We start from the raw sequence: 10,692 nt of genomic DNA, 5'->3' as shown, positions 1-10,692 counted from the left end.
ATGAGATGTTTCTTCAATATTGCACTTAATCTTTTTGAGGAAGTTTTGATAATAAAGATGACCTTAAAAAGAAAGGAAGGATCCATTGCCAAAGCAACAAGGAAGGAAACTTTGCCTAATATTTGCCCAAACAATGGAGAAATGTGAAAAAATGGTTGATGGGAATCCCCCTAATTTACATGAGTATGAGAGACGGAGCAGGTAAAACATAATTAGGTTTGAATGCATGGAGCTGATTTCTTCAACTGATACCAAGATTCCTGGGACTGACATCAGCACATGGACTACAACAGTAGAGCCCTCTTCCACATATAGGCATTTGTACATTTGGGGGATTGGATGCTGTTTCTTTCTTTTTTTTAGACAGTTTCTTTTTTCATTCTATTTTATGGAATGAGAGGTTCCCTCTATTCTCGACCTTAACAGGGCAAGAAGGAGTAATGGTTTTCAGCAAAATCAAATTTTTGAAGGCTGTCAACAGGAGTCTCAAGAACTGTACGAAGGCGTCAGGTCGTTCATTTTAATAAATGTTTATACTCATCATTATCATATACACACAGCAGTTACGTGTATGTTCAGACAGGTATACATGCATATGTCTTTCTACTGTTCCCTGCACTGAGGGACAAAAAAGACAAGAATGGATGGTAGTTCATATGTGTTATCATGTACACAACATTAACCCAATCTCAAATTTTGAATATGGTTTGTTAGCTTGCTTGGCAAAGGAAAACTGCTCACTGCTGACCTAGTTCCCTTATTGTATTTTTCATTTTGAATTTATCTTATCATTTTTTATATTGCAAGGTGCCAAGTTTGGAGTTGGGGAGTCCAATAAAATAAAACTCGTGCCATATGGCCTTCACTGCAAGCCAACACCCCTATGCTTTTCAAGTGAATAACTACTGACCGATAAAGCTTTCCTTAAATTAAAAATATCTTCGCTTGATCCCTGTGGCAAAAAGTGTCAGCGAAATTGGTTGGCAAGCCATCTATGAGTCATCAAAGTGCTGAATCATCAAATGATGATTCACTGATGGCACTGCGTGCATGTGAGAACTGGCCCTTAGAATAGATGCTCAGTTACAGATCTACAGCTAAACACAGGAGCCTTCAGCCTGAAAGAGAGAAAACCACATCTCCCAGAAGGCAGAAATGTATATTTCCTTATTTCCGAAGTGGCTTCTGCATGTGGCAAGGCTAAGACGAAGATCTGGAAACTGGAATCAGCACAGATTTAGCACTGCTGTGTCTGCAACTCAAAACTTTATTTGACTTTTTGAATTGAATTCTGAAGCAAGATTGCCAGATCCAAAAATTTCATGTCTGGAAAAAAAAAAGAGAGAGAATCCATATAAAGCAGACAGATCAGATCTTCTGAGTATTTATATATTTAGGTTTGAAATTCCAAATACATTCTAATAAAATTGCTGTTAAACCCAAATCTCTTCTCTACATTTATATAACAATTTTAAAAAACCAGGGAAGTAGAATGTAATTGTCTGAGTTTTTGCACGATGAACCATTTTTGAAATTTCAAAAATCCATTCCATGACTGTTCACAAAAACATACGCACAACATATGCACAATAACATTTAAGACATGCTAATGGAAAAATGAAGGATCTATTTTCAACAAACAAATGTGTTTGTTGTCTAGAACCATCAAGATAAAATGAGCAAATAAAAAGATATGCTGCTCCATGATCCCCCAATTAAACCATGTATTTTACTGCAAAAAATGTTGCTGAATCAGTTGTTTTAGATCTTTATTTAATTGTGTTCGCATTTTCATTTTATGTTACAGTACTTTTGCTTGCTTGGCAAAAATGATTACTAAAATAATTTCTTAAATGAAAATGTTTACATCTTTAGGAACTTGCCTTCCCATCCTCCCATCTTATAAACAGTACCTTTCTATTCAAACTCAGACAATAAAAAATTAGCTCATAATTAAAATGTCTATTTATAGGAATTATAGCAAGGATAAAGAGGAGGATTTTTGTATTCAGCTAGCAAACGTTTCTAGAACTGAGAACACTCTCACTCTTGAGAACAGAAAAGAGGGGGACAATATAGGAAGTGAATTAAAGAATTAATAATAATAACAATAATGCTTCCCCAAAGAAAAAATGTACAATTTAAGGCTTTTTAAATTCCAATGTTATTGAGAGTTAAGCAAGTCAAGTTAGTGGATTCTAAAAGTTTGTTTATAGTTTTCATGTAGATATGTATCCTGAAGACCTTAAGTCTGGATAAATTAAACATGAGGCAGGATTTACTATCCATTCCATCCAACATGTAAGGTAGTCCAGGATAAATATCCTTTCATTTTGTTATTGGCAGTGCCTAAAATTATAATTAAATTCTAATTGAAGAAAGCAACGCGCTTCTCCGTTATGGCTGCCTGCTTTAATAAAATTTTAGAGATAGAAGTTTTGAGGAATAGCATAGCATATACTCAATGCTTCTAACAAAATCCACAGCAGCTCTTGAAAGTTTACACTTTTAATAAAACTTGCTAGTCATAAAAGATGCTTCCAAGCTGATTTTTTTTTGCCATCATCGACAAACATGCCATCCTCCTACAACAAGGCTCCATAATATTTTTCCCTTTGTAGCCTTTAACCAGAGAGAGAGATTCCTGATTGCCTTTTCTTCTGGAATAAAGGATTATTCTTCTAGGATAAAAGATCATTCTCTATTCTTCTAGAATAAAAGATTATTCTTCTAGAATAAAAGATCATTCTCTATTCTTCTAGAATAAAACATCATCTCATTACTGGGGTTTACATTCAGGCATACCAGTTTTCCTGTGTTACATCCCTTTGATCCTCTTAGATTTTTTTGTAGGTTTGGAGCTAATAGTACTAGATGGCCTGCAAGAGAGAGCAGATTAGTCAACTGGTGGAACTCTTCCTATCTCCTTAGGGAGGTGGTATCAACAGTATCAGTTATTAACTGAACAGTTAGTACTGGGTACAAGGAGTGGGCATTTTCCATGTCATGCTCGCCATGTCAATGTCAGCAATGTCAATACTTGTTGCAACCCTGAAGCTACTACATCAGAGCAGATGGATGGATGGATGGATGGATGGGTGGATGGATGGATAGATGGATGGATGGATGGAATGGAAAAAAGGAAGGAAGGAAAGAAAAAAGGGAAGGGAGGGAGGGAGGAAGGAGTGGAAAAAAGGAAGAAGGGAGGAAGGACTGGAAAAGAGGAAGGGAATGAGTGAGGATGGAGTGGAAAAAAGGAAAAGGAAAAGGAAAGGAGGACTGGAAAAGAGGGAGGAAGGGAATGAGGGAGGAAGGAGTGGAAAAAAGGAAAAGGAAAAGAAAGGAAGGAAGGAAGGAAGAAGGGAGGGAGGGAAGGAAGGAAGGAAGAAAGGAAGGAAGGAAGGATGGATATCCAATTTGGAAGCTAAATTTTTTCTTCCCCTGGAAATAGTTATCAAGTTTACCTCCTTCCTTATCATCACAATGAACTGAGTCCATTATGTTCCAGATCTTGAAAGCAGGTACAAGGACAGAATATAAAACAGTACCAAATAACTGAATTAAAAGTAAATTGAATAGAGTGTTCAATAATAAGAGAACTGTTATAACTGGTATGCATGAAACCTAATGCAAGGATCTTGTATCTTTTCTTCAGCTATAATTGAATGGTGGGTGGTAACCAAGACTAGTATGATCAGAACAAAATCTTTGTAAAGCATAAGATTCTATCTTGGGCTCAAAGTTGTCTTACAGTGCCAAGTTTGCATTTTTGTTCTTGAATCTACTCCATGTAAGATTTATTAGATCTACCCCATTATTGTCTTATTCTCAGTAAGGTTTAGAACTAGCGTGAACATTCTATCAAAAGATTGAAAACAATGATAAAAAGATAGACTTTCTTTTATTGAAAAGTTTTTTTAAAAAACAATTTTACAAACAATTTCCCCATCCCTCCTCCCCACTCCCAACCCAACCCTCCTCCCCCCCGTGGACTTCCCAGAGCAAAATACAGGGTATAGCATTTAACAAACATAAGCTAACATATGCAAACTATCTATAAACTCCTATCTCCCTCTTGCACTTTAACTCCCCTTTACATGACTAAATATAAGAATTCCCTTAAATATATATTTTTTTTCATTCATAAGCTATTTGAAACTTTTTAGTCCCATATTTATTTTGAATATAGTCAATCCATCTTCTCCATTTCAATATATATCTTTCATTTGAGTGATCCTTCAAATAGGCTGAAATTTTAGCCATCTCCACTAAATTCACTACCTTTAGTGTCCATTCTTCAATAGTAGGTAGATCTTCCTTCTTCCAGTACTGCGCCACCAAAAGTCTGGCTGCGGTTATTAAGTTCAAAATCAAATTAGTCTCTATAACCGTACAATCTGTAATTATACTCAATAAAAACAACTGTGGGGTAAACTTTATCTTCTTTTTAAGAATATTTTGCATAATATACCAAATTTTAATCCAAAAATGCCTTAATTTTTTTACATGTCCACCATATGATAATACGTGGCATCATCACACTTACATCTCCAACACTTGGATTGTAAACCTGGATACATACAAGCTAACTTTTTAGGATCTAGATGCCATCTATAAAACATTTTATAAAAATTTTCTCTCAAGTTTTGGGCTTGCGTAAATTTTACGTTTCTAACCCATATTTTTTCCCACGTTTCCATCATTATTGGTTCCTCAATATTTTGTGCCATATTAAATTGTCCTCACAATAAATTAATTGCTTCTTTTGTTTTCTCATCTGCTGGGTTCAGTGTTAATACTTGCTCTTTCTTTTTTATTTCCTCTTCTAAATCAATCCATTTTTTTCCTGTCTACGTCTGTGTTTATTATTCAAATATATTAAAATACCTCTCATATATGCTTTGCTTGCATCCCATATCACTTCCATAGATGTACCTTTATGCATATTCATAACAAAAAATTCTTTCAAAAATTTTTTACATTCTTTCACATTTTCCTCATATCTAAACAAATTTTCATTTAACCTCCAGGACCTCCTGGGTCCCTTTTCATTTTCCAGTTCCATCCAAACCGGGCTATGATCTGTTAATGTTCTTGGACATATCTTCGTCTTCTTCACCCTGATGCTTTCAGACCCTGAAATTTCGAATTTGAATCACCTCTTTAATTTCTGCCATCTCTTCAGCCACATCCTGCATTTTTTCTTCAAAGACAGAAGTATTTTTTTCCTCTAAAACAGAGGCTTGTGTCTTTAAAGCTTCCTGCAAAACTTCCAGTGTTAATATAAAAGATAGACTTTGAAAACTGCAGGTCTTGAGAAAATTTCTGATCAAAATAATTGGCAGTTTGGCATAAGAATTAAAGTAAATTCTTGCTAGCACTAAGGAAAGTACTTAAAATTAATTTCTTTTTCAGTAATTCCTTGTTTAACACTGTTCCACTTCACCTATAAAGCTCCTTTTTAATTTATCCTATTCAGAGAGCCCAATATTCACATTTATCATACCATAAATAGCTTCCTGACAAGAAAACTTTTTATTGAAAAATCCTTTTGCTTTCTGTAGGTTGTGTATAAGCATCATTGGATGTACCTTTTTGTCTCTTTTATAATATATTTACCAAAATATTTAATGTAGTACATTATTTTTCTCTGGATGGTTTATAAAAATGTAAAATCATAAAACACCAGACCTAAATCCAAACAGATTAGACCCCTACAATAGCATAAGCTACATAAATAAAAAACCAATAGTACAAACCTCTTCTAGAAGAAAATTAAACATTTATGATCTTCAGTGCCTTTTAGAAGTTGTAAAAGATCCCATTTGATAGCTTTAAAAAATACATCCCTTTAGCTTTTAAAGAAAGAATGTTAAAAATATCATTTTAAAAAAATCAATATTTTTGAAATGCATCTTGCCAAATGACCAAGAGGTACCTACATAAACTATTAATATAGTAATAAGTAACCCTAACATAGTTATACGCCAATTACTGAAGTCAACTAAAGAAAAACAAATGCAAGTGAAGGACCTCCAAAACGTATGTGATACAATTCAATTATTAGGGTAGAATTTACAGAAACACACAATGGTGTATCTCTTCTTTAAAAAGTGAATTCAGAGCACAATCATTGTTGTCTCATTTTGAACAAAACTCAAAATGAATTTCTATTGGTAAAGCCTTAAAGTGTATTCTCAAAAAATGTACGTACAGCACAACAGTCATTTCTAACATTCATTTTTCAGCTTGCTAAATGAACTGTTTAGCATATCCGTTTGGATACGATCCTAGACTGCTGAAAAACTGAAGGATGAGGTTGACAATTAGACCTTTACGCTGACATTCTAATCACCCCTACTACAGAACACTGAACACAGGAGCTGAACACAGTATTTTAGCTGCAGCTCTTTTTCAAGGAACACACGTATTGTCCCTTCTAAATCCATTGGGAGAGTTGCTGATTTTTCCATTTTGCAATTAGGATTGCAGAAGAGGGGGTCAATCTATTCTCCAAAGCACCTGAAGGCAGGACAAGAAGCAATGGATGGAAACTAATCAAGGAGAGAAGCAACTTAGAGCTAAGGAGAAATTGCTTGACAGTTAGAACAATTAATCAATGGAACGACTTGTCTCCAGAAGTTGTAGATGTTTTAACACTGGAGATTTTAAAGAAGAAATTGGACAACCATTTGTCTGAAATGCTACAGGGTTTCCTCTTTGGACAGGGGGTTGAACTAGAAGACCTCCAATCTGTTATTCTGATACTTAGCCACATGTTGATGTCTATAGCATCATGTCTTTAATGCAACAACACAAGGGAAACATGGTTATTAGCAGGGAAAGCATCTTTGTTTCGCTGAGGGAAGCTAGAAAGTCTTGTAACAAAGTCTCAGGGATGGTCAGTGATATTCTGAGAAATCAAGCATTTCCACTGAAAAAAGCAGATCACCATAAATAGCCATGCTATTTTATACTGTTTTGAAACTAAATTTGAAATAGGAAGTTGTCATGGTTTTACAGAATCAAATTTAAAAAGTCAGCTCAGAGCAGGCTAAAGATTACATTTGCATGGCTCTGTGGAATTTATACAAGACTGCAGCCTAGACATGTAAGCGCTGTTAACTTTTGACAAATCTCTGTATCTACAAAGTCTCAATACAGGAACCAAAGGCTGCTCAGTGTTTTCTCCCATTTTATTTTTAGTTAGTGTCCTTTACCTATTTTCACCTTTGTGTTACATGTGCTAGTGCTTTCTAGACTTACGATTTTTTCTCAAATTGAAAGTAAAAAAAAACAAAACCCACTAGATTTTGGAAAGGAAAGTGAAAACCCCAAGCACAATTGTTTTTTTAAAAAATTGGTGGAGGGCTGGTAAAATCAGAATATAATGAATTTAAACAGTTTTGATAAGAAAAGCCTGATTATTTGGAATACTCCTTTGCACTCCTTACAACTGCAGATTAGAATTTTCCTTCCTTGAAACACAGAAGACGGTTTTGTCTAAGATCATCCCTATATGTGCACTGCTACCAAGAACACATATTTTTTTTTCTCCTTTGGGAATATTGTAGTATTGATGCACACTTTTACAGGACTAATTAATTTTCAAAAACATATAAAAATACACAAGTAATCAATTCACTTTATTTAACATTGGGATTGAATGCCCCATAAAAATTCAAATGCACTGTCTATCTCACCCAAACATAACTGCTATTGTTATCAAATTTTTTCCTTCATATTTGCCCCACTAAGCTAATTTAACATTTTTGCTGCCCGAGAGAGGAGCCTGGTCACATCTGGGCTGAACATACTATTTGAACATCCCAAATATGGAACAAATGCATTCAGCTGGCATTTATTTTTGCCCCAGAGAGCCAGCATCCCCAAATTCAGTTCCGCATCAGGTGCATTCCAGAACCATAAGGGAACCTTAGAATGCATCCGGATTATAAAAGTATCTGTGTAAATCCAATTGTTTTAAAAAGGAATTTTGTTCAAAAGTCAGCACCAAACCCATTTTTTTCATGGGGTGTAGTAAGGCGGCGCAGGGAAATACCTTTGCTTAAAATTTAACTTGCTTTTCATCGACATACCCCTTTCTTTAATCTATACAAAATCTGTCGGGAGCAGTTAAAATGATTATTATTCTTCGTTCGTTCCAGCCTTAGCCCAAAATCAAGACCAAGAAGGGCATTCATTAAGGGTTTATTTTACTTTAATCGGGTATCAAGCCATCCCAGTCTTTTTCTTTCCCGTTCACCGGACAGTCAAAGCCGCCAAATCCGACTTAACTGAAACAGATCCCTTCTCCCATCAACCAACCAACCCACCCACCGCTAACTGTCCCACCGCACAGATTCGCGCCGCCTTCCCTTCATCCCAGCCGGCCGTCGGGTTTGCGCGCTGTGGGGAACCAGCGCCGGACGCTTGCGGACGTCCCCCCCACCTTAAAACTGGGGGGAAACTGCGAACCCCGCAGCGTCTTACTTTGCGCGCCGGAGAGACGAAGCGAGGTTGCAAATTCAATCCCCCCACCAACTTTTCGGAGACGGCCGTGGCCGGGAGCTGTAGCTTTGCCCTGCCTACGGTACTACTACCCTGCTTTGGTGGGCAAGAAATAAAGGGGTCGTGGCTCCACCAGGACGGTCCGATTCCTGATGATGATGATGATGATGATGATATAATGGGGGGGGGGGTAATGATGATGATGATAAGGAGGAGGGAGGATAGGGCATCATTCGATCTACCCTCCCCTTCCCCCCGCTCCGTACCGTGCCGAGGGACCGTCAACCAAGTCTTCAAAGGCTCAGGAAAAGTGTGTGTAAGTGCGCGGATCACGCCCTCCCGTCTCTCTCTCTCTCTCTCTCTGGATTTGGGGCGTGCCCGCCCGCGGGGATGGGTGGCAACCAGCCGCGCGGATCGCTTTTGTTTAGCGGCTGGGTCCCGAGCAGCTCTTTCCTTCCCCCTCCTCCCCCTCCACCGTGCAGCAGGTGTTCAGGTAGCTGGTCGCCAGAGCCCCTCCGCTCCTTGGGATCCTAACCAAGATTTGCTCGGAAGTCAAGTCTGGCGGGCGGGAGAGGGTCGCACCCAGGGCAGCAGATCCTAGGCTGGCTTTCCAGCCTCCACCATCACCACCTTTTTTTTTTTTTTTTTTTTTTTGCGGTTTGATAAAACTCCCTTCCCCTCCTCCTCCTCCTCCTCCTCCTCCTCCTCCTCCTCCTTCTCCTCCCGCCCGGAGGTTTTACCTGGGACAGGTTTTAAGGCGCTGTGGAGCGCAAAACCGCGCCGGATTACGCGCGCTCTCCTTGCGGCGCGGGAGACGGGCAGAGGCCGCCGCCGCCGCTCTCCTCCTGCAGGTCCTTCTGCCTGCAGAAATTTGGGGCGCAAAGGCGAGGAGGAGAAAGCAGCGGCGGCGGGAGGGGTGGGGTGGAGTGGGGGCGGCCCTCTCGGGCGAAGGCAGAAAGCAGGCGCGGCCCCGAGGTTGCTCCAGGTGGAGACGGATCGGCTACCAACCGGGGGGCGGGGGGCAAAAGGGGGGGTAAGAAAGAGAAGCGGCTGGAAGGAAAGAAAGACTTCACTTCTTGCCCCTGCATCACTTGTGTGTGTGTGGGGGGGGGGACCGGCTCCCCTCCCCAGATCTGGGACAGGCGGCCAGGTAAGACTCGCGGGCGCCCTTCTTCGCTCTCCGGGAAAGGACGTTGAGTATTTCTGCGCGTCGGATCCGTCCTCGATTTACGCAATGCGCCCGGGGGAAGCGGCCAGTCTGCGCCTCGAGCGCTTGGGTCCGCCCCTTGGCTGGGCGACGGTCAAGAGACCGGGAAGGTTGCGGGGGCGGAGGGGCGGCTGTGGGAGGGAGGCAAGCAGGGGGCGCCAACCTGATCCCTCAAGTGGATTTTCCCGGGACGGAGACGAGCGATCCGCGGATCTTTAACCACTCGTCAGAACCCGAGGACCTCCCCCCCCCACCGATTCCTTCCCCGAGAATCGATCGCCTTTTTTTTTTTTTCCTCACGCTGTTTCCGCCCGGCTAGACTCGCGTCGGGATCGTCTGAATCCGCGTTTAGGCCTCCCGTAGTGGAGGGCGGCTAATTTGCAGACCGGGTTTTAGTTCCAGCTACAACTAAGCTCCGGCTGACCAAATAAAACTTGTGAACGCGGCCTTGTGGAAGGTGATTTAAACACACACAAAAAATGCCCGCTTAAATACGAGAAGTTTATCCGAGAATCTCAGTTCTTTTTAGTGGTTGGTATGTAAATACTAAGGGCGTCAGTCCAGAGCTGGCCAACTTTCACTCTTAAAAGAAATGTTTTGGTTTAAGTTGCAGGTACAAATCTACCATTTGTTTCTCTCTCTCTCTCTCTCTCTCTCTCTCTCTCTCTCTCTCTCTTCTTTCTCTCTTTTCTTTCTCGAAGTGAAATAATGGCCTTTGCTTTCTTTAATCTGGCCAGCTCCCAAATCTCCCTTTTATTTATCTCGGGATTTCTCTGAATTTTCCTCCCTCTCCGCTGCCATAGTTCTGTGCAATAGTTTTGCCTCACTCTTTTTTCTGGGTTCTTAAAGGTTTCTCTTGTTGTAAGTTACTTTGAGTTGGCCACAGTAGATCCATTTTTTTCTTTCCAGGATGCCGTCCTGCCTTATAACTCTGTCCTCTGAGCACCATCTGCTTGGTGCCCTGGCTTTTCCAA

The 10,692-nt window shown here is 40.0% G+C and overlaps 1 long non-coding RNA gene across 1 annotated transcript; it reads right to left on the bottom strand.

Moving 5' to 3' along the window:
* Positions 1–506: 506 nt before the first annotated feature.
* On the bottom strand, positions 507–9,132 carry LOC117661987 (uncharacterized). Its single transcript, XR_004590210.3, has 2 exons — positions 8,494–9,132; positions 507–1,326 (listed from the first exon to the last, which is right to left on the bottom strand). It is a non-coding gene; the product is annotated as an uncharacterized LOC117661987 (long non-coding RNA).
* Between the last annotated feature and the right edge of the window lie 1,560 nt (positions 9,133–10,692).

This window comes from Pantherophis guttatus, chromosome 2, assembly GCF_059756535.1.
Source record: "Pantherophis guttatus breed Tessera chromosome 2, ASM5975653v1, whole genome shotgun sequence".
Lineage (NCBI taxonomy): Eukaryota > Metazoa > Chordata > Lepidosauria > Squamata > Colubridae > Pantherophis > Pantherophis guttatus.
Note: the sequence above shows the minus strand (reverse complement) of the source record. Positions and strands in the feature narration are given on the sequence as shown.